The sequence below is a fragment of the Ptychodera flava genome, chromosome 12, assembly GCF_041260155.1.
Source record: "Ptychodera flava strain L36383 chromosome 12, AS_Pfla_20210202, whole genome shotgun sequence".
Taxonomy (NCBI): Eukaryota; Metazoa; Hemichordata; class Enteropneusta; family Ptychoderidae; genus Ptychodera; species Ptychodera flava.
The window spans coordinates 23,646,707-23,670,653 of NC_091939.1; the positions used below are offsets into that span (position 1 = coordinate 23,646,707).

General features: G+C 38.4%; 1 protein-coding gene across 7 annotated transcripts in view; it reads right to left on the reverse strand.

Annotated features, from left to right (window-relative positions):
• Nucleotides 1-16,919, reverse strand: part of LOC139145446 (glutamate receptor ionotropic, delta-2-like) — a 113,739-nt gene extending 96,820 nt beyond the window's left edge. For 3 of the 7 annotated variants that reach the window (XR_011554926.1, XM_070716640.1, XM_070716641.1), the window contains exon 1: nucleotides 16,641-16,907. The gene's annotated coding sequence lies outside the window, so the exon portion shown is untranslated. Of the gene's footprint in view, nucleotides 1-16,640 lie in introns of all 7 variants that reach the window. The other 4 variants (XR_011554929.1, XR_011554928.1, XR_011554927.1 and 1 more) reach the window with 3 other exon arrangements.
• Nucleotides 16,920-23,947: the final 7,028 nt, after the last annotated feature.

Here is a 23,947-nt window from a genome sequence, read left to right on the forward strand (position 1 = left end):
AGCGATGCAAGACAAAACGATGGCTTTTATTATATATGACGGGTGAAAAACTATTATCATATCACATACTATGGTGTTTAAACGTACTTGTAAGCCACAAGCGCTTGGAAACGATATCATCTTCCGCCTCGGATAGCCGGGCCTGTAGTTGGTTCTTAACCAGTCCCTCCACAAGTAGGAAGGACCGTGTCTTAACTAATCGATACCCCTGTATCAAGTATATCGAGACGTTTGTATGATTTATGATACACATTGTTTTTGTTGATAAGGGGTAGTGAAACTAAGCTGATACTCACTTTTAAAACACAACGATCAACAAATTGTATCTATGAAGATATGATCAACAAATTGTATCTTATTGAAGATATAGGTCGTAATAATCACTTATCAAGTCTGTAAGTGACGTATCATGTACTCGGTCAATTCGTCATGTTTCGGCGAGTATGATGACCTGCAATGTTATGCCGTCTTGTTTTGTAATGCCCCATCCCGGAAAAGTGGCCTTCTTAAGACATGTTCATCTTCAAACTGACAGTTTTCTTGACGTCGATTCAATCAAAACGGCAATCGTCATGAGAAAACCAAGGCGATCGAAATTCGAGATTTTTCAAACTTCAAAGATAGACTACAAAGCGTGCAACCGTTCACCACAAAGTTAAAAGGATGTACGGAACCGATTTACGTGGCGATGAAAACTTAATTGATGTACTAATACGGGATCAAAAAAGGCCAAAACACTCTAATTGTATTGATTAGAAAAAATATGCGTAGCAACTGATACAAATGGTAATAACGTTTTTTTTTGTAACACTGAGATATGCTGGCTTACATGTTACAATTCGATGGTATTCGAGAGTGAGGCATCCTACCCGAAACAGAACCGATGTGACAGGTGGCGCCATCTAAATTGCCCCAGCTTGTATATCCGACACGACACAATGTGTTGCATACGTTTGTGTGGTATACAGCTTTGCTTAAAGAGACAGAACTAAACGAAACAACACAAAGCAAAATATCTTTGTGTCCTTGAACGAAAAATGTAGAGATGGCATAATCAAAGAATAAGTTTCAATAAAAATGTCAATAGTTTTGTGGATGGTATGTGATATTCAAATGAAAATTACATGCTTACAAATTACAATTTGCATCTTTTGGAAAATGTTGTTTTCTTTTACTCACGCATACGAAGATTTTATTTATGATTGTTCGCTGTCACGTTATCTAAGACTTGCTCTGCAAACGATTCCCTCTAAATTTAACCAGCCTAGTATGTGCAGAAGATAGGCCTTTCATTCTTTCAGTTTCTTTGCAAAGTTTGTTGATAACCACACCCATGCAGGACCAGTATACTTATGGAATTTGACCATTTATATGCACGAACGATAGCGAGTGCATGTGTGGATTGAACTGGTCAAAACAACGTTGTATACCCGTCGGTGATGTAGTTTATCGCTGGTACACCCTAACGGTATATTGAAATTCTGACGTCACACGCCTAAAAAGGAACATTTCTCCAGCTGCAAACTTGTGCGTGTTCCACCCGCGCTATATCGCGAACATAGCACGGTTATTTTCACGTCTCGACCATCGCTGATTGTTGTGATATCAATATGCTGTTATGATATCCAATGTTTTGTCTTTCGCTGTGGCTTGATGATATACATTGTCCTGTTGCTACCATGTTACAGATGATACACACTCCCCCATCCCAGTCTGCACGTCTCCTAGGTTCATTTTAAAGGTTCAATTAAAACGAACGCACGGAGAGTACATAAAAATGATTGCAACATTGAAGGTTTATCGTTATAATCGTCGCCCGGACCTATTCTTTTTTTTTACATCAATGCATGGTGTATGGTGTAGGGCCCTTGTCGTGTCATAAAATGGCGCAACACTTATATGAACACAGTGTTTCCGCAGCACGTCGCTCTTCCCAAAAGTCCCAAACGTTCTTTTAACGTTCATTACACCTTTTAATGTGCAGTTATGATGCGAGCATAAACACAAACGCCGTGCGTGAAACGCAAAGTAAACGTGAAGGTTGTATTTACTCACATGCGCCGAAGGGTGTTCGCTACTTTTCGCACCGTCCTCGTGTGCACAAGCAGCATTTGGATGCAGACTGAAAGTACATACAATTCAGATAAATGCGACTCTAGATCTAAAGCCAGTCAAGGTCGGTGATATCTAAATATGGTTAGCTGCCAGCACAATTCTAGCCATTTCGGGGATCTCATAAATTAGGTTAAATGATTTAGACTCGCGTTTATCTGTTTAATCATTTTCCCGGGTTCGGATAGATCTCTTTTCCGCCTGCATTATCAGAATTAAATCGAGACTGGCACGTTCATAGCTCTGCTTCGTTGAAAGGAGGAGGCGGATGGCGACATAAATACAATTTTATCATGACTTAGAGACTTGATTACTTTCAGCTCTTGATATCAATGTTACACAAGATGCAGGGGCAATAGTTGTAAATGTTTGTAATATTTTCATCAGACCCGTCATCTATGAAACAAGCATTTCTTCTCGAATTCTGTATTGACGGTTCAAAAACAAGACGTTTTTTGAAATGATTTCTCTTTAAAACAAGAAGCTTTGTCCAAACAAATCGAATCCTTAATGCTTGAAAATACATAATGATGACAGCTAATCGAGCATTGCATCTTATTCTTCCAGTCAAATGTTTATACGCAAAAAAGTTTAATAAGCAGTTTGAGGTCATGCGCTGGCGGACTGACAATATTTTGACAGTTCTTTAATTTCCGATCTTCCATTCGTCAGGACTTATTTTGAAGCTGTTGGAAAGAACAAAATTTTTCCAGTCTCATTTTTGTGAATATAGAAAATTAAATTTTTTCTCATAGAATTAACCCACGGATGGCGGCCATTTTGGTTTGCAAATATCAATTTGTTTCGCTAGTAGCAAACTGCACAATGACCCCTGATTTTTAATCTTGATTTTGAAAGAGAATGGTTGAAAGTTTCCTTAAGAAAAGTTTGAACGAAAGTTTAAGTCTTTCTCTTTCGAGTTGCTGACTACTTTAGTAATGTAAGATGTGGTTCTTGCGGAAATCGTTCTAGGGATGGGGGGGGGAAGGGGGTAGGGGTGGGAGTGGAGGTTCAGAGTATCCTAACTTATCGACTCGTAACATGATTCGCTGGTTAACGACATCCGAAAGTACCACTTTTTATTTCCTTGGGTAAAAATTTCAGACTCTCACATTTGATAGCCGACTCACGGTTGTGGATGTTTGGTCAGTGGAACACTTAAAGTTTCTTTGCAGTGATTGAGATAGGGCACTTCTCAGCTTTCAAGCGCATGTATGCTTACTCAATATATTTGTAGTGCGACAAATGACCTTCTTTGTAAATACAGTCCGATAATTTGCGAACTTTTTTATGGGGTTCCGAAATGGATCGCGTTATGCCCCGGTCTTTAATTGACGAGGGGCTGTCATTAAGGGATGGAATTTTATGCCGAAATGAGGCTCTTAAAGCCATGTGGGTGAATCGATTAGTGGGTAAAGTGGTTGTCGTCCTCTCAGTAATTGAGGTTGTGATTTCCCGCCTTTTCCATTTCACCACTTTTCGTTCGGATAGTATCGCTGTGAACATAGTTCAAGTGAACCTAGCGCACTGACGGGAGGTCCTCAATGGCGGGGTCGATGAAATAAAAAACCGCGTTCTGGTGCTTTACGAAAAGATTATAATGTCACAGTGTTCGATTAATGGTATAGGTTACGCAAATCTACCCGTCACTAATGCCAAGCGAATTTCTTATAAAGGGCCTGTTCGACTTTGTATAATCTCAATTCTGTACGCCCATCAAAATTGAAAATCTCGAAAATCCGACATTGGTGGGATGGCTAGTAAGAATGAGTTGTGTCATTCAAGTATGATTACTTCAAATATCCACGTATGAAATGGTGATGTTCTTATGTAATCAAAGAGTAAAATATAATCAAATAACACAAACCTGGTCCCTACACTAACTTCCCTATAGGCTATGTATTGACGAATTTGCGGCACGTTTGTATTTTGAGGCACGCCTTCCAAATCCACACAATGATGGTACAACACTATAAACACCATGACTTTGAAATAACCTCTTTCTCTCTCGAAGTCATTTAAGGATGCAACAACGTCAAATGTCCAATTTTGTTAAAAGCTATTGCAGTAAGAAAATAGAACTCTTACAAACACAATAATGCACACGCCTCGAAGACGCTAACTGAACTCAATGTAACAAATTGATTACCGCTAACTGCATACACACCGTTTGTAAAAGGCCTACAAAGATGTTTATTCCGATATAAATGTCAACATTAAAATAAATATAGTTGTATTAAAATGATTGAATATCAAGAAGCAGACGGTACCAGTCTGAGATTCAATTATGTAAGTTTACTGGTGATTATAATCTTTCGTGACGGATAAAAACTTCAAAACATATCTGCACAAGAGGTGAGATGTTTTATCCACCGTGCGATGTTTTTGTGCAATATCCACTTTAAAATGAAACACCATCAGTGTTAGAATCACTCTCTCAAAGACCGTAACCATAGTAACAGAGCGTTTTACGACAAGGTAAGGCGTATGTGGCGCGTCAAGATTTGCTTGTCGGTATAAATCTCTAGGGTGAGTACGCTGAATTATGCAATTGTAAACACACAGTTACATGCTGTTCATAAAATTTTGTTGGGCACTGAGAACAGATAGTTCCAACCGGATAACTGGGCGCTGAAGTGCAGAATTATGTTTTACGAAAAACAGACTTTCCTGATTAGTGATTAGTGATTATTTGGCTTCCACTCTGACACACCGGAATAAAAATGCGCCCTTTGTCCATGAGCTTCTGTTCATTGGGTTCCCCGCCTGCTGTAAATATCAGCGATGAAAACCGATTTCCGAACGATATTTCATGAAAATAAGTTTCAATGTAAGCAATACACACCTCCGGAATTAAGCTAAAGTTTTCGTTCATACGCGGCTGTTGGAAACTTCAAAATATCTTTCTCTCGTTGTGGAGAACAAATATCAGGGGTCGCGGCGCAAAAAGTTTGGATAGAAAGGTCATCTATCCAAGGTGACTCGTATTGAAATTCAAAATATAGTATAATGTCTTTTTCTTTATCTACCTTGTTCAAAGCAATTGTCTGTCGCTACAGAAAACCTGATTTCGATACTTAAGTTTCTCCAACTCTCGGAGAGAAAGGAAATTATTAGATTTCGAAAATGTGTCCCCAAGATGCCCATTCTGTTATCAAGTCACTGGACACAACCTTCACAGGGTCAATCGGGCTTTTATGGGTTTTCGATCTAAATGTTATCATGGCCTGAGAAGAAGCGGAATTTTCTTGTTTTTGCCAGTGAGCTTTGAGATCAGATGTGCCGAGTCTGGTGCAACATCGGATCAATATTGTACAGGTAGTAAACTATAGCAGTAGATGGCGTCTCTTTAGCAGACTCTTTAATGTAGATATAGAAATCAAAGAAACACGACTATAACATCGTCCTTTTCTTGAAAACTGTCAACAAGCCTGATTTCAGGACGTATATATAATAGAATGTTTCTTACGTAGAGCATGCAACTAGGATTTTTTTCCCCAATATGTTTTATGATATTTTTAGTAAGTTTGTAATTTTGCGATCATTGTCTGGTATGTAGGTCTATTTTACAGCCGTTCGCTGGGGAGGCTTAACGAAAGCGCACTCAAAGGAAATATCAATAAAATTTAATCCCTGTGTACAGTCTCTTTGAATTCTGACGTTGTTCATGTAAGGAATAAATTAAGAAGCATAAATCACAAGGATGAGAATTTCTCCTTTATACTTTAATTGGAAATGTCTGATTTGAAGACTCTCGTTGATTGATTTTTTCTACCTAGTACATGTTCCTCTAATATATTTTTAGCAGGTGACAAACAACGAAATATTGCACAAAAAGGTCTTAGAACTAATGTCAAGCATCGAGAAAGTAATGGGTAAGAGTAAGTTCAAAATTTATTTAGTCTGTGATCTTGCATCGTACAACGACCGTTTCGGACTAATTTGTCCTTTTTTAAATTTGAATTTTCGACACCATGTTCTTCAAAAAGACAAATTGAGAGAACTATGATGGTGTACTTTGCACGCATTTCGACAGTCTGTGGGAAATGATGAATTTTTGAAATTCCACAATCAATCATATTTTAATAGAGTTTAATAGCGGTGATTCAACTTTCTTTACCTGGGAGTATGCCAGGAACGCACTTTTTTCTGAGCATTGTCATGTTTACACACCTGTACCAACGTTGCGTGAAATTTGCAGAGAAAATTTCATATTTTGGTTAGCCATACACGGTAAGATGAACAAATGAAATAAAAAACCATATGACCACTGGTTGTCATAAATGTCCAGAATCTACACGAAAGCAAGACACATGGCGCCTGCATATATACTGTTACTGTGTTGCGATATAAAATTGGGGGTGGGGTGAGATTATCTTGTTCGTGTCAATAAAGCAAGGGGCATTTCAGCCTGTAGATCGGCTCCATTGAATTGTGAAAGGCAAACGTTAATAGTTGGTCAATGGTGTTTGTTTTTAAAGTGTCTTTTCTAAAACTTTTTAGTCACAAATAAGCTGAATATGTTTAGTTTCATATGTGCCTGGTCAGTAAAAATACGCTGCAAATATAACTGCACCATTGCAAAGTATAAGATAAGGGAAATAAATTTTACGGGTATCGACCCACAATGCCTGTGAACGATTCATGAGGGCCATTCATTCGTTCATTTAGATAAAGACCTTAAACTGCACAGTCACCATGTGTTTTTTATCACCTTCTTTATACATTTTCTCTGTGAAAGAGAGTATTATGTTATTCTACTTTGTGGCATCAAAGTGTGGACAAAAGACCAACTTTTCACACTGACAGAATGTGGTCTAAAATATATATATTGTTACCATCATTTTTCAGGAGATTGTAAAAAAACACAAGTGTAGAGATCTTTTGTAACACCGACCACTTGACTCAAACTGCGACAATAAACGTTTTCCGACAGTAGCCTTCATTCCATGTACCAGCTTTTTGCCCGCGACAATTGTTATTTTCAAGAACTTATATGAAAAATGGAAATTTGGAAAATGGAAACATTATTTTGCTGTTCTGCAAACCCGAAATGGCCTTATTTTGTTCTCATAAAAACTGCCATGTCATATTTGGGAATAATTGTATATAGCGATTGGTCCTATTGAAATGCTGTACGATGCACGATCAGTTTTCAAGATGTTATGTGAGTAGGCCTATATATATTTTGTCATGTTGTACGCTAAATGATCAAGAAACAGAGGGAAAATCTCACAAAATCTCACATTTACCATTATTCCGATTCATCCGCGACCGCAGCACAAAGCATAGGTTTACGATCAGTATTCGATCCACGCTTCCTCTAACTCGCGGCCAGACAGAACATTAAATGTTGACTATTATTGAACTTCATCAACTGAGAGCGAATAGGAATGAAACTGATAACATGTTAACTCTTTCTACCGTGATACATTTGGACAATTTCACTTCGAATGAGTTTAGAAAAGAAAATCTAATACCCGCTATAGAGGAGTTGTACAACGGTGCTTCCTGTCTCTACGTGATGTAGACGATCAGAGGACATGCATGTATACGTATGGACGTACGTACGTTCAAGCACATATGTATGTATGTATGTATGTATGTATGTATGTATGTATGTATGTATGTATGTATGTATGTATGTATGTATGTATGTATGTATGTATGTATGTATGTATGTATGTATGTATGTATGTATGTATGTATGTATGTATGTATGTTTGTTTGTATGTATGTTTGTATGTATGTATGTATGTATGTATGTATGTATGTATGTATGTATGTATGTATGTATGTATGTGTGTGTGTGTGTGTATGTATGTATGTATGTATGTATGTATGTATGTATGTATGTATGTATGTATGTATGTATGTATGTATGTATGTATGTATGTATGTATGTATGTATGTATGTATGTATGTATGTATGTATGTATGTATGTATGTATGTATGTATGTATGTATGTATGTATGTATGTATGTATGTATGTATGTATGTATGTATGTATGTATGTATGTATGTATGTATGTATGTATGTATGTATGTATGTATGTATGTATGTATGTATGTATGTATGTATGTATGTATGTATGTATGTATGTATGTATGTATGTATGTATGTATGTATGTATGCCATGCATGTACATGAACATGTATGTATGTGCATGTATGTATGTACGCTTTGTCTGTATGTCGTCTTTGCCGCTAATTCTGACTGTACATGCACTTTTCGTTGTCACATTGGTAATGAAAGTAAACTTCATCAAACCAAATATATTGACGACAGGAAACATTCATCACAGATGAACATTTTTGCAGTTAATTTTGTAAGTCTAAGTGGCTGAAATCTTATATGTCGTCGTAGTATCGAACAGTTCTCCGATAAAAAAACTTTCAAAACGTACAGACCAGAATGAGACCATAAAGGTGAGTTTGCAGGTGTTTTTTGTTGCCAGAATTCCGAAGATCATTTGCTCAAGGTGTTTTAACTTCACGGTACCGGGGAAACGCTCTTACGTGGAAGGATTTCAGCTTTTACCGAGTGTAAATTTTACACCCGGCGAAAATGACGTCAACGCCGCGTTGAAAATCTCTCCTATCCGAATGGAATGCAACAAACTGACAGAGAGATATTTATTACTGGGGACATAAAATAATCCTTCTGTGACACATGTGTGTTGCTATTTGCATGTACTTTGAAATAAAGAACAATTAAAAGGACGTATTCTAGACAAGAAAAGAAACGAGCATATAGGTAAAAGATAAAGTACAAACGATAAGGGAGACCGAGTTGATGGATTGAGCCAAAATCATGTACATCAGAAATCTGCGCGGATAGACGGGCAAAGTGTTGGACAGATATATATTTATTAATTCAGTTCACAACCGCGTGATGATATCTATCGTACATTGGTTAGAAAAACATGGAACGTAGTAATACGCACAATCTGTCTAGACTAATTGGCGATTATTTTACGCGGTTGTCATCTATCACTTTTATTTCCGCGGCGCCCCCGCGTAAGTGGAGCTGTTTGCCATTCGGTATGCCATCGCTCGCCCGCGCGTGCGCAGTAGTTCGATTTTCATCCCTCTCAGCCAGCGTTGGTGTCGTATCGAAAGTTATTCCAAAAGTGGCCGTGTTGAGAAAGATGACAGACGATAAATGCAGTCGACGTCGATTTCGCTCTTAAAATACAAGTGGACAGGGAAGATTGTGTGGAAGAGGGCAGGTAGAGACAACTAGAAGTTGACACGAGACTTTAGCGTAGTCCGCGCCTCAATCCTGAAAGACTTAAAACTGGGAGATAGAGGCTTCAATACTTGAGGTATTACACGCCTCGACATTGACGAACTTGAACTTTTGATGAAAATTTCCCAAGGACACTTTAAGGAATTGCCTTTCAAAATCGATAATGAACATCAGCGGTCACAGTGCAAAATTTTGTACTAGAAAAACAAATTTTCCCAATATTACCCGACGCTTCAAATTCGAAATGGCCACTATCTCTTTGTTAATTCTTTTGTTTCACGGCTCACCTGAAAGTATATCAGCGATTTATTCTATGCCTTCTAACAGAGGCCATATTGGTGCCCAATATTCAGTGATTAGACAGATAGGATTCCCAATTGCCGTCCTTAAAATTATACATTATCATTAAACGAGAGCGATTAATTTTCCCCTCTGGACAAGCTGACCATTTTTATCTGTCTGCAGTTACACCTTAAATTATTCTCTCGTTTTTTCCGTTTCGCTGGACAGTGTCACGTGACTTCAGGGATAACAGAGGCTATCGGATCCTTGGACTCTTTGCTCCGCTTAGTTATAATTATTTCAGTCACAGCGTTACCTTCAAATAATCGATGTCCATCGGCTTTCTCCGAGGGTCAATTAAATTGACCTATGTCGCGCTGAAGTGAAGATACACGCCTGTTCTGAGATTTCCTAATCATCGACGAAATCAAATTACCGTCGGCGGGATGAATTCGTGTCCGAAGGGAAGGGGAGAGATCCTCGGTATAAAACTTGGGGTTTATTGTGATTTGATGTTGGGAATTTAGATTATACGCCGTTGATCAGCTGGGAATTCCGGCGAACTAGCTGACGAAAACACGTTGAAATCGATACAAACTATGACTTGTTTTACAAATACTGCCCTCAAGCCGTCCCTATAGCTTTGGTACACGTGTGACGCTCTATTTGTAACTTGTAATAAAAAGCGTTCACTTTGACCTAAAAAGCATGAGGGTCTCCCGTGTCTCCCTTTCCACAGACAGGAAATTCCGATTTTTCTTGATTAAAAATCAAGTTCACGATATAATTTGTTTTCATTACGGCATTTTCATATACAGAAAAACTGATCGATATGTATGGATATGTATGTATGTATGTATGTATGTATGTATGTATGTATGTATGTATGTATGTATGTATGTATGTATGTATGTATGTATGTATGTATGTATGTATGTTTGTATTTATTTATTTATTTATTTATTTATGTATTTATTTATTTATTTATCTATATTATCTATCTATCTATCTATCTATTTATCTATCTATTTATCTATCTATCTATCCATCTATCTATCCATCTATCTATCCATCTATCTATCTATCTATCTATCTATCTATCTATATATCTATCTATATTTCTATCTATCTGTCTCTGTCAGTCGGTCAATCTGTCAGTCTGTCTGTCTGTCTTTTTGTTTGTTTGTCTACTTGTCTATCTCTGTCCCCCTCTCATCGGCTGTCTAGTTGAGTAATTCATGTTTTTTGTATTTGTATGTGTGTGTGAGTGTGTGTGTGTGTATGTGTGCGTGTGTGTGTGTGTGTGTGTGTGTGTGTGTGTGTGTGTGTGTGTGTGTGTGTGTGTGTGTGCAAGGTTGTATCTTCACATGGAGATGCAACGAAACATTTCTGCAGCAACGCAAGTTTTCGACAGGCTTTAAGGCTCAGCTACATCACTAGAAGATACGTACGTTGAGCCTTCAACAGACAAAACTCATCGGCTACACTTCTGCTTCCAGAAGCCCTCAAGAGTGCCGCCTTTGTTGACTTGGGTCAACGTGGGTCAGCTTATTTGAAATGAAACCCTGATCGATTGACTCACTGGCAAATCACTGACTCGCCTAAGCGATTAACACGACCACCTCTGAATTAATATGTTTTCATCACTAGAGACGTCATTGCGCTCGTCCCCTAGAAATATGCTACAACGCTACATCATCTCTCGTCACGTTGCGTAGCAACGCGAACTAGTAGCACATAGTTCGCATATTCCATATCATGCCAAGTAACACTTTCTAACGCCATACCATAGCATATCATGCAAACAAACAAATCCTGGGATACTGACTGCTTCTATTTTACGCTGTATATTTACACTGTCACGAGTTTTCACACTTTCTATTGTGTTGGACACGAAAAGGGTCCAGGCGGTTCTCTTTGGCAAAAGTGAACGCGTAGTGACGCAGCGCGCAAAGCGTTAACTCTACAATGACGCATTACCTTATTACCTTCAGTTCATAAAGTCACTTCTCCATGATTTCAAGGAAAGCTATTCCCAATTTATTACTCCTTCCATACCAAGCGGAGCTGGCCAGGTATATTTCGACATCCCTGATGCAGTTCATATATTGTGAAGTTTTGTTGGTATGCATTATGCACGCATTTCAGACCTATTAACACCTTCAGAAGGGTCAGCAACCAACTGTCTTTCTTCATGACACAATGCCAAGACCACAAATAACTGTCATTTTGTTAATTTGGTTTATCTCCAGCATTGTATAGAATGCAAGATGCGTGATAAATAAATATTCCTAATTGAAAAGAAATCATTACCATAACATTTTAATACCGAAAAATGTGCTCATTAATGTGCTTCGCAGAAATGAATAATAATTCACCTCGCATCTTGCACCAAGAGCAGCACAGATCTGACAAAATCCAGCGACAGTAATTCTCATGTTTCACTGAAAACCAATTTAAATCACACACTGTTACTTATTTTAAAACACAACAAAGATATTTGAATATAGGAGACTGCAATAACAGTCTCTCGTGCAGTGGATGTCATTCACGTACCCATGCTCGTCGTTTTACGAACAATGAAAGAAATTTGTTCCTATGGCATTCTCTAAGCCCATGGCCTGCTCCGTCCGTATTGGAGATGAAATCGCACCTGAAGTACCAAAAGAAAACATCTTTCCTTTGAGCGCCATGACGTCATTCTTCGTTGGCAGTCGACTAAGATCGTGCTCAATCTGATCTATGCTGAGTTTAAGACATATAAAGTATTTTTTTTAAGTAAAAGAAATTCTGTGGCTTTCTTTTGTACAAGATTATTTAAATCTCTGGATATTTCACGCTATTCTTCATGGACAAAAAATGTCTCATAAAATGAATTAACAGGTAATGCCAAAATAGAGGTAAACAATGTCGCTCCCAAAATACAATATGTCACTGAGTCCATTTGTGTTATCAGCTATCCCATTAAGTGCGTTGAACAAGACTGCTATCATATATTAATTTGCGATGATATCATACATTAATTTAACAATAATACCGTTTACGATATACCATATCGGTAGAACCACCCCAATTTTTTGTTAAAGTCGATTGTTCCCCTAAAATTTCTTCTAACCCTATTCTTTCGGATGATTGAGCATCATTAGGGGTTTTCACTATACACACCTATGGGAGAAAAGTCACGTGATCGCAGCTCGGCCGAACCTGTTCTTTACGCCGACCTTCGCCCTACTTCACGGCACTGATTGTAATTTTGCTGTGAATCCCTGTCAGTTTCCTAGTAAACAAAAATGATAAACTCAGAATTTATTTTTGGATCGCGTTGAGCAGCAGCTGGTAACAGCCCCAGGGTGAAGGGTTCAACATATGCTAAACGCGTTATGTCATGCAAGGTGTTCAGCGATATATGGAATGCTGGTATTAAACTGCTAAACCGTTTTATATGGAGAAAACGCAGGTGCAATCTCTAATTACTGTACAAGGGCACACCTAATGCTACAATCGGAGCCAATGCCACAATTAACTTTCTTGCAAACTTGACACCTGCATTTACCTACGTCAAACCTTCGTTGGCTTATTTCTTATTAAAATACTATGATTTATTTGCATACAGCTGTAATACACTTACATGCACAAATACCGCGTGTACATACATAAAACATACATACATACATACATACATACATACATACATATACATACATACGTACATACATACACATACATACATACGTACGTACGTACGTACGTACGTACATACATACATACATACATACATACATACATACATACATACATACATACATACATACATACATACATACATACATACATATATACATACATACATACATACATACATACATACATACATACATACATACATAGACAGTTTAATCAACCACGTGTTGGTTTAAGCCAGCTTTCAGTAAGAATTTTCCAACAATTCTCTGTGAGGAACCCTAAAATAGCTTAGGTTTGCTACATGTACATACAAGTAAGCGTGTACATGCCGATGCCCATCCTGGCATGTCCATTAGATTTACATATAAATATATATCAGATATCTTACAATCTATTAAATTTATCTTGTTTGTGTGAGACTGTTTTTGTTACTTTTGTCTTTTGTTGTTCTGTCTCGCTCTTGCAACATTTCCAGGAATACGTCATTCCTGTCGCAGAAATAATTCTTTCGTGTTTTTTTTCTGCAGTCCCGAACAAGGGTTCAGCACAAAGCGGCCTGTCCCCCTGGTCACTAAAAATAGTTGAAATATCGGTGTGAACAGAATACTAAAAGTGGACGTAAATCAAACAAATACCATTGTGTCAGGGCTCAGACACAACACAATGGTAAGGGTAACAATGACAACGGCGGTGGTGGTGGTGGTGATGATGATGATGATGATGATGATGATGATGATGATGATTTGGCAGAGATCAGGAGGTTGGCGGGTGCCGGGTGAATCCACGGGACGCTTTGAAATCATGTACAGAGTATTTTCAGCATCTTAGATATGTGCTAAAGTGCTACGGTTCAATTTCATTTGAGTAGTATCAAAGGGAGCGCCATAATAATTTATCAATTGCATCGAAAGCCTTGGATAAGTTGACGATATATAAGCAGAATGAAATAAAAATTTGTGTGCCGTGATTTTCAATTTTATTTTGTTTTCGCTCGACAAAGTTCACATTTCATCGTAAAACGCATGCAGTCCAGTCAACAATGTGTGGGGCAGTCAAATCCTAGACGCCCGTATAATGAAATGCTATACAGCAAGCGTATCTCTTTAAAATGGGCATTAAGACAAGTCTTGCGATCCTATTGAGGTATTCCAGAGCGAACTGAAAGCTTGTGGGAAGTTTTCCCTACTTAAAGAGTCTAATAGCTGAGCAAGCGAAATCCACGGACAAAGGGGCGATACTTAATAATTCAGAAATTTAGAAACGTTGTTGCCGAATGAAAGGGGGCAGGCATCCAGTCCTTTGCAAACTCAGAGACTGTAATGAACCTAGAGATCTTTACGTAAAGGCGATACTAATCGGCGGGATATGTCTTTGCGAGCGATACTCTGAGCAACGGATTGTTATCAACTACATGTATATTCGCTAATCCCGTCGGATGTCCATCCAATCTGAATCTGACATTTGTCCCGCCACATCTGTGTTCAAGCCTCATTCGAGGACACATTATTTCCACATTGAATGGGTGCATTGCATCGAAGACATTAATTTGCAATTTTTGGAACGCAAATCGCGAGAGTTCCTGGCATGTCTCATTTATTTAGAATATTGCGAAGCAGCGATAAACCCTTGGCAACCACTACCTCTGCTTCACTTACGAATACACGTTTAAAAGTACATCCTTTTGAAACGGTTGATCACAGTTCTCCACTGTCACTGTCAATTTTACCAGAAGATTCCAGGTGTGATTCACTCTTTCTTACTGCTTCGCTGAGATGTACATCACATTGGCTTGCGGGTGAATTATCCTACTATAATGATTAAGTTTTCGAATGTAGTGCAGTGTTTTTTCCAGAGATTAAACAATTCCAGAATGACATTGACGCTGTCAACTAATGAGCTGACCCAAGCGACTAAGAAGACGTCACGTAGTAGAATCAACTCCACAGAAGTGCAGCCTACAGAAACGTAACTCAGCTATGACATTATTTTTGTTTAATTCGATGAAAGGGATAAGTCAAACGTGCTACAGCTGATAGGTTTTCCCATATCTGTTTCAGAAATCAGTGTCGAGACACATCTTTTTTTTTAACCTCAAATAGGACCCACGCTACTTACATCACAGTAAAAGTCGATATGCAAACATATTCCGCCGAAACAAACAAACAAACAAATATAAATGCGTCTTTATTGTTCCCCGGGGGAAATATCAGCTATATTGAAATGACACGGTTAGACATTTTAACGACTCATTCACAACCTGTGCTCTACGGAATATGCCATGTTGAAAAAGTGCGTATTCGTTCTGACTGACTACCCTGTGACAATCGCAAATTATTTTTAAACAATTGCTAAAAACGAAGCTTGCAATAATGCGTTGAAATTAACATGAAACAGACTTCTAGCTGTGATTGAGCTAGATAGTCAATGCCTGCACACGCAAATATAGTAAGTCTGTGAGACCATCGTGTCGTATAAGTTGCATTCTGTAAAATTTAAAGAATTTCACAATATACTCCTACTCAACATACTATTATTAATTTATCCTAAAAGTTACCTTTTTTCTTATGAACTACACAATGGTTGTCATACCCTTAATTCCTATACATTGTACTACTATACATCAGCGTTGTTTAAACACTGTACATGTGGACATACCATAATCAGTTTTTGCTGCACTTTCAAATTTGCATCCTCTTCTATGCGATTCACCAACAGTACCCTGGATGTCTGGCAACTTATTACCGATTGTTCTACATGTACATGCGAGTCCGGTATGCTAGATATGTTCTGCATAATCCAATTTACAACCAACCTGTCATCTCTTGAAAAAAAAAGGCGCACGCCCCAAAAATATTTACAGACACCATCGTACGCATACTCACGCTTAAACGGACAAACAGTTTCTGTCCAAATATATATGAGACATCTGTCAGTTTGCGTGCTGACAGGGCAGTCCAATTCATAAACGGGGTTAAAATGAAACGACGAGGGAACGCTGAATGTTGGCATAGTTCCCTGCAAAGTCGCAACAGTTTCATCATTGTCGGTGCCGTGGAGTGACTTGCCATGGAGTCACTTATTTCCATCAATAATATGAAAAAAATCGACTTTAGACATTTTGGGACACAAATTAGGAATTATTCAGTTACGCATGACTGCGCAAAGCCTGTAAGTGATGGTACTGTTGATGGAATTGGGTTTAATCATCAGATCGTCGTCAGAAATCGACGTCGGAACTTTCATTCTAACCAGGACTATATTAGTTTAATTTTGTAGATGACTACCATTTATCATGAATAAAATACTTACCATTGGCTGCGGAGCCGACTTTCAAATACTTCAAATAATGTCTCAAGCGTTGTATACGATCGCTGCTTTGCAAAGAGGCAACAACAAGCGACGCAATCTACCGTTAAGCGAGCTGGCAATCAGAGAGGAGTTGGTTATTGGCAGCGGCGGTTTCCGTCCATTTATATGATTCACATCCGAGAGTACAAGATTCCGAGTCACAAGGTTATTTTCTCCTGGTTTCACACACGCAGACGGGCACTCCGCGAAGGGCCAACCGGTGAAATCGACCAGCTACGCAGTGAGTACGATCTAATATACGAAGCGGTTGTAGGAATATTCCATTCCGACCGGGGGTTGTTGAAGCAGCATGCTAAATTGACTAGGCTGCAGCGTTGGCCAGCAGGTCGTTAACAGCTGGCGTATGTTCATGCCTGGCTGAAATCACTCCCTGTATCGTGCGTTCTCACCTACGGCTGGAGCAACATTTTGGACGCGATAAGGAGCTAAGTAAACAACAGCATCGGTTCATCGGAATCATAAACATCTTCAGAATGCAACATCTGCAGACAGTATAGCTACCTATACTTCAATAATCCTGCCGCTGAATTTTTCGTACGATTTATCCAGACCATTCAGACCATTGATTTTATTTAGATAATGTTACAATTTCCATCTTTCTGCCTGCGTTCGAACTATTTGGCCTATAGATATTTCCTGGTACAAAAGCGCCTTGACCGACCACTTTTTAATTAAAACATTTCACGAAAGTGGGCGATACGCATACGAACTCGAAAGCTTGTAGTAGCACATATACCGTGACATATGGAAATGTTAATAGGTAGTAATCTCATCATATAACATGTCAGGACGATGCTAGTCGGTCACCCTAAATGAAAAGATGAAGACTATTTATTTGTAGTTTATATTTTTGATTCTGCCCTCTTATGTCCGGCCCCTATATCTGTCTGTCTCTCTTTGTGCCTGTCCCATTCTTGTTCTGTAACGTCTCCGTATCTATGATTTCATTTCTTCGCATCTTTCTATGTTATTCGTCTGTCTGTCTGCCTGTCTGTGTTCGTTTGTCTCTGTCTGTTTGTCTGTCTGTCTGTCTGTCTGCCTGTCTGCCTGTCTGCCTGCCTACTTGTCTGTCTGTAGATATGTCTGCCTGCTCTCTGCTGTCCGTCTATCTTTCTGTCTCTCTATTTGTCTGTTCCATTCATCCGCTTTCTCTTCTCACTGACGGGGTCCTGTATTGTTGGTTTTGTCGCAAGATGAAGTTGTAATGAATCTATATATCCAAGGCATACTTTTTTCTCATCGCGAGTTTAATTTTTTCCAGAGTATCTTTGATATCGCATGACTTTGACACAGTAGCGCTTTCGTCATTGAGGTGCTCTGGGAGAACTCAGAAAATAGTTTGCATATCAATTTTGTTGTTTCATTTCGGGGTACGACGTTTCGTCGCAGCTTATTCATCGCTATCGTCAACATCTGCCGAACACGCCGAGATGCCGATATCATGTGTAACTTTCTCGGTGTTGAATCCATCAATCAGCCCTTCAGATGATTATAGTATAGTGTTGCAGTGTCGTTCCTCAAAATGATACGCCGTTACCCTGGAAACCGGTGTTATAGCGCGTTATCGTCATAACACTGAAAAGATACACTCCGGCGAGGGAATCCATCGCTTATTTCGAAGATCTCCCATCACGTTATGCTTGATGCGTGAGCCACCATGCGTGGTATATATGATCATGAGTCGGCTCCTTGCTTTGTAGTCGTGAGACGAGTCCACATCCGAGTGCCATCGTGTTGTTTATTGACATGAGTCCGGCCCTCGCTATGATGTTCGTGCCACTCAGCCGCGTGTGCCACGCCGGTGGATTTCATTTTGCTACTTCCCTTCTGTAAAAGTGAAACTGTTAATCATGAAAATTGATACATCGGTTGCCCTACCGAGGCCTGCGTGCAATGTTTCTGGGATATGATGTTGACTCCGGAATGCATGGCTCGTACCTACGCTTTCATCATCACTCCATTCAAGCACAACTGGGACATGATAGCACAAACCGTAGCGTGGTGTGAACATCGTCATCGTCATGGACTATTCGCGTGTTACAAAAAATCGGGTTTTGCCGATTTTGTTTTAAAATTAAATAATGGACCAACAGACATGTTCCAAAAGTCAAAACTAATACGCAACAACTGAAACTAAACAACAGGATAAAGTCTTGGTAGAAAGCGACACTTTAAAGAGCAAGTATTGCGTCGCGCAAGAGGCCGACCTTATGAAATTTTTACTTAAAATGAAGATATATCGGCGCACTCAACATGTTGTAATTGGGTCAGCTCTTCATTATGCACTTAGTATCTCGTCAGCTGATGTATCTTTGGAGCATATTTATGGTTGTTGTTGTTATTTCCTGTGATGATGCTGGCACAAAGCTTTGACCGGTGCCAAAGCGGTCTGAATAATCAAGAAAAATATGGACAGCAATCATAAATTGTGCTTCCTGTTTCATCTCCTGCATTAAAACAATTTTATCAAGATCAGGCTTAAAGTGGAATATCAAAATATGGATGTCCCTTTTAATTTGAAATATTGAAGAATCTTTGTCGCCGACCATATTTTGTCATTATTCATATCGCACACAATCCTAAGTTCCTTTATTATCCGCCCGTCATCATTGTTTATCAGTTCACTATCGATGGCTTAGGTGAATACGCTGTTGATTAATGTTCATTCAAGCGGAAATTGTCGTATTCTAGGCCGCGAGTGTTTTGGCGCTGTGTAAATAACTGGTATCGGATAGGAGATAAATCCTTATATGTAATTAGACTGAACAAGCTGGCAGGAGGAGGAGGAGGGGGAGAGAGAGAGAGAGAGAGAGAGAGAGAGAGAGAGAGAGAGAGAGAGAGAGAGAGAGAGAGAGAGAGACACACTTTGTTACTGTGTGCGTATGTATTGTGCTTTCTGTGTCATCTCATGCATTAAAACAATTTTAACAAGATCAGGCTTAACCCTTTTCCTGCCAGACAGTAATAACTGTATCACTTCCCCATCAGCCAAGTCAGTAAAGAGCGGTATTGAGTCAAAACATGACATATTAGGCTCTTGGCTAGGCCTGTTATAGCATCTTTAGTTCAAAAAAAAAAAAATCAAGGTTACAATATTTATGTTTTCAACAGCCTTTAAATGTACAGTATTATTTTAAAATACATCATATGGAATACGTTGTGTTTCATTAATTTTAACCATCTTGACCTGGTGGTGAAATATGGACTTGGCAGAAAAGGGTTACAGTGCAATATCAAAATATGGAAGTCCCTTTTGCATTTGAAATATGGAAGAACCTTTGTCGCCGTCCATATTTTGTCATTATTCATATCGCATACAATCCGAACTTCCTTTATTATCAGTTCACTATCGATGGCTTAGGTGAATACGCTGTTGATTAATATTCATTCAATTGTAGTATTCTGGGCCGCGAGTGTTTTGGCGCTGTGTAAATAACTGGTATCGGATAGGAGACAATTCCTTATAATATGTAATTAGACTGAACAAGCTGGCAGGAGGAGGAGGAGGAGGAGGAGGAGGAGGAGGAGGAGAGAGAGAGAGAGAGAGAGAGAGAGAGAGAGAGAGAGAGAGAGAAGAGAGAGAGAGAGAGAGAGAGAGAGAGAGAGAGAGAGAGAGAGAGAGAGAGAGAGAGAGAGAGAGAGAGTGTGTGTGTTTTTGTGTGCGTTATGCTGCTAGCCTGCCCAAACTGCAACGAAGTTTACCTCACGTTTTCTACTACAAAACCTACACGATGTCGTTTTTTCATCGACGGTTTCACTTAAACTATAGGGACCGACTTGTTTATTACGCTTAATATTTGTCCCTTCTGTATTAACTGAAATAAATCTGCTGATGTGCAACGTGCTCGGAAAGTTATATCTGATTGGTCGATTTTCAATATTCACAGCAACTTAGGGAGTCTATTTGTATTATTCCATTTTAACGGTAAGATTCAGCCACCCCATTGGATAACAGTTTCCCAGACAGTGCACATCAGCACAAATAAATAAATGATGCAGTTTGGCAATAATTCTGTAGGCTAGTGCGATGAGTTTAATATGCATGGGATTATGGCTATTTACGTTAAAGATGTGCCTTTGTTTTTTATATAATATATATATATATATATATATATATATATATATATATATATATATATATATATATATATATATATATATATATATGCGTGTGTATGTACTTTTAAAGGGGCCCTTTATTTATGAATACTTATTACAACACATATAATAGAACCTTTTTCAGATAGATAGATAGATAGATAGATAGATAGATAGATAGATAGATAGATAGATAGATAGATAGATAGATAGATAGATAGATAGATAGATAGATAGATAGATAGATAGATTTGTACATTTAAATGTATTTTATGCAACGTGTAGATGGAAAGAGACATGTACAGGGGTAGCCATCAATAAGCAGCAACATTAAAACTACACAAAAAACTATCAGTCTCGTTATGGTTCTTCCCCTGTAAGACACTTAACAGGGAAAGGAGAATGACATCAAATCATGTTTTGTGGGACATAAATTATCATACTGCACCCTATTTAATAGGCAGTTAACATCATATTTTGCTAAATCTAAAGACCAATAGTTGTTAATACGATAAGATATAGGTTAACAGCAGTGTTTATTGCAGCTTAGGCAAAATATGATTCAGATTACTGATCGTTTACAAGAATTAAAAATCACAGGCTGCGCTGAATATAAATTTCATGAGGGACCGACTCAGTTTGTTGCATAAGTTAAGCAAAAGGAAACCCATTCTTTTAAATTAAGTCACATTATATTCGTCTTTAACGAAATTTTGAAAGCGTGACGAAATGACGTCACTCCTGGTAACTATTGTGAGAACTGAGTTTGGATAGTCTTTATGAAAGAATTTATTTTTCTTTCCTTTAGATTATGCAAGAATATGAGCCGACCCCTGAAATAACGCACAGAAAGCGACGCAGCCATTCGGGCACTGTGACCTAAATGGGAGAAGACCGCAAACCTATCCATAGCATTCACCGCCTTGGCGACCTGTGAGGTACACGCAACCAAGTTCAGTAATTACGCCGAGCGAGTCTCGCTGTCTCGCTCAAAGAAATTCGGCTAAGAACAATTAAGGCTTTTGAAAATTGCGTTTTGGTGGAGAATCTTGGTAGTTGTAAGACAGCCTCATTGAAAACGTGCCCAATCTCCATTTTTCGGTGATAACCTGTAAAATGATACACACCAATCGCCATCGTTTGATTTTTACGCCTGTATTTAATTTTACCTCTACATATATGTAATCTGCTGGTACATTAATCATTGACGCGCGAGCAAAGAAAATCTTTTGAAATTACAAATGTTGATTTTTATTGAACCGTCAATCTGATGTATGATCTTAGCCAAATGTATCATTGACGCTGGAATAGAAATTGATGATCTTCAGCCAATCAAATTATGATCATTTCGTGTTACTACTGCAACCCTTTCTTCTCCCTACGATACAGGTGAGATTAAAGTATTGCCGTCATGTAAGCATATCGTGCACTGAAAAGATTGACATCACAGTGTATCTGATAGTGTGAAGAATTACAGTATATAGTTGAGGGCACTATGAAGAAGTGTGTATATATAATATATAATATATATATATATATTATATATATATATATATATATATATATATAATATGAGTGTGTGTGTATATATATACATACATACATACACACACACACACATATATATGTATATATATATATATATATATATATATATAATATATATATATATATATATAATATATATATATATATATATATAATATTTGTAGCAAACTTGAGATTATTCTCCGGTTAAGAAAGTGCTCGAAACGATTCTCAGTTCAAAGTCTCTTGGAGCAATAATCTATTCCTTAATTATTACTGCAAGAAACTCTCTGTCTCTGTCACTGTCTATCTCTGTCTGTCTGTCTGTCTGTCTGTCTGTCTGTCTGTCTGTTTCTCTCTCCTCTCTCTCTCTCTCTCTCTCTCTCTCTCTCTCTCTCTCTCTCTCTCTCTCTCTCTCTCTCTCTCTCTCTCTCTCTCTCTCTCTCTCTCTCTCTCTCTTTCTCTCTCTTCACATATATTAGCCTTAATACTCCACTTATGTACAAATACAGTGTTGAAATCAAAGAACATTTTTCCATTCAATCACATCGGGGAAGACGAAGCAGCCGACAACTTTTAATTAATCACTCCAAATATTCAAAAGACGATAATGCTTGTCACTCACGTGTACTATACTTGAAGAATAACAGCATTCTAGTTGCCATATGTGCAGAAATCGACCTCGAGTTGCACAGATAAGCGACGACAGAGATAATCCGTCATTTCGGGGAATGAATACTCCCGATATCGCTGATTGTCCGCAGTTCCGCTGGAAAAAAAATCGCGACGATGAGCGTAAAGGGGATAATCAACGGAAAAAAGGCGAACTCGTGTGATTGCTCCCAGGTGGAAAGCTTATGATTCAGCCAGACGCTGTTTTCAGCTAGTGTAGTGTAGGGAAGAATTACCAATAAGTTCACGAAGTTTCAGGTTATAGGCACACTTGAATTCTCCAGAGCCCTTTCCGATGTCAATTCATTTTCAAAAGACATATATGGTATTGACTTTAAACATTGTTTGGTTTTATTGATTCAGGACTACACCCTAACTCAGTTATGCGTGGGCAAGGTTTATAGGATACTTGGGTTTCAATCAGGACTTGGAGCCTGACTGTATGTAGGGATTGCGAACCGTCCGAAGCGGACGATGACCTTCGGACGAAGTCTCAATGACTCGGGAACTTCACGTAAAGATTGAAAATATTTCACAGGGAGTATCTGGTCAACTATGTTTAGAAAGAGAGTTCTTTGGACTAATAGTAAATTTTGTAAAAACATCATCAACTCTAGTGTTACTCAGTCGATCAGTTAAAACTTTTATAATCATATTGTATATGCTAAATATCTATTAATTACTGCATATATACATGCAGGACAGACTTAGAGGGACAATCGCTGTAAATTTTTGTTATATTGTCATTTTTGTTCTGTTAATTAGTGCATTTTGTCTCCTTTCTAAAGCATGTTGAAATACGGAGTGTTTTGCTTGTACACAATGCAATATGTACAAGATGCCACTTTCTTGTGTGAACTGATCATGAACTCCAGTGTGATACGACAAGTTTGTTGTGTTTACGTGTTGAAAACTGGGTATTTCGAAGCAGTCTTGCGAGAACAACAACA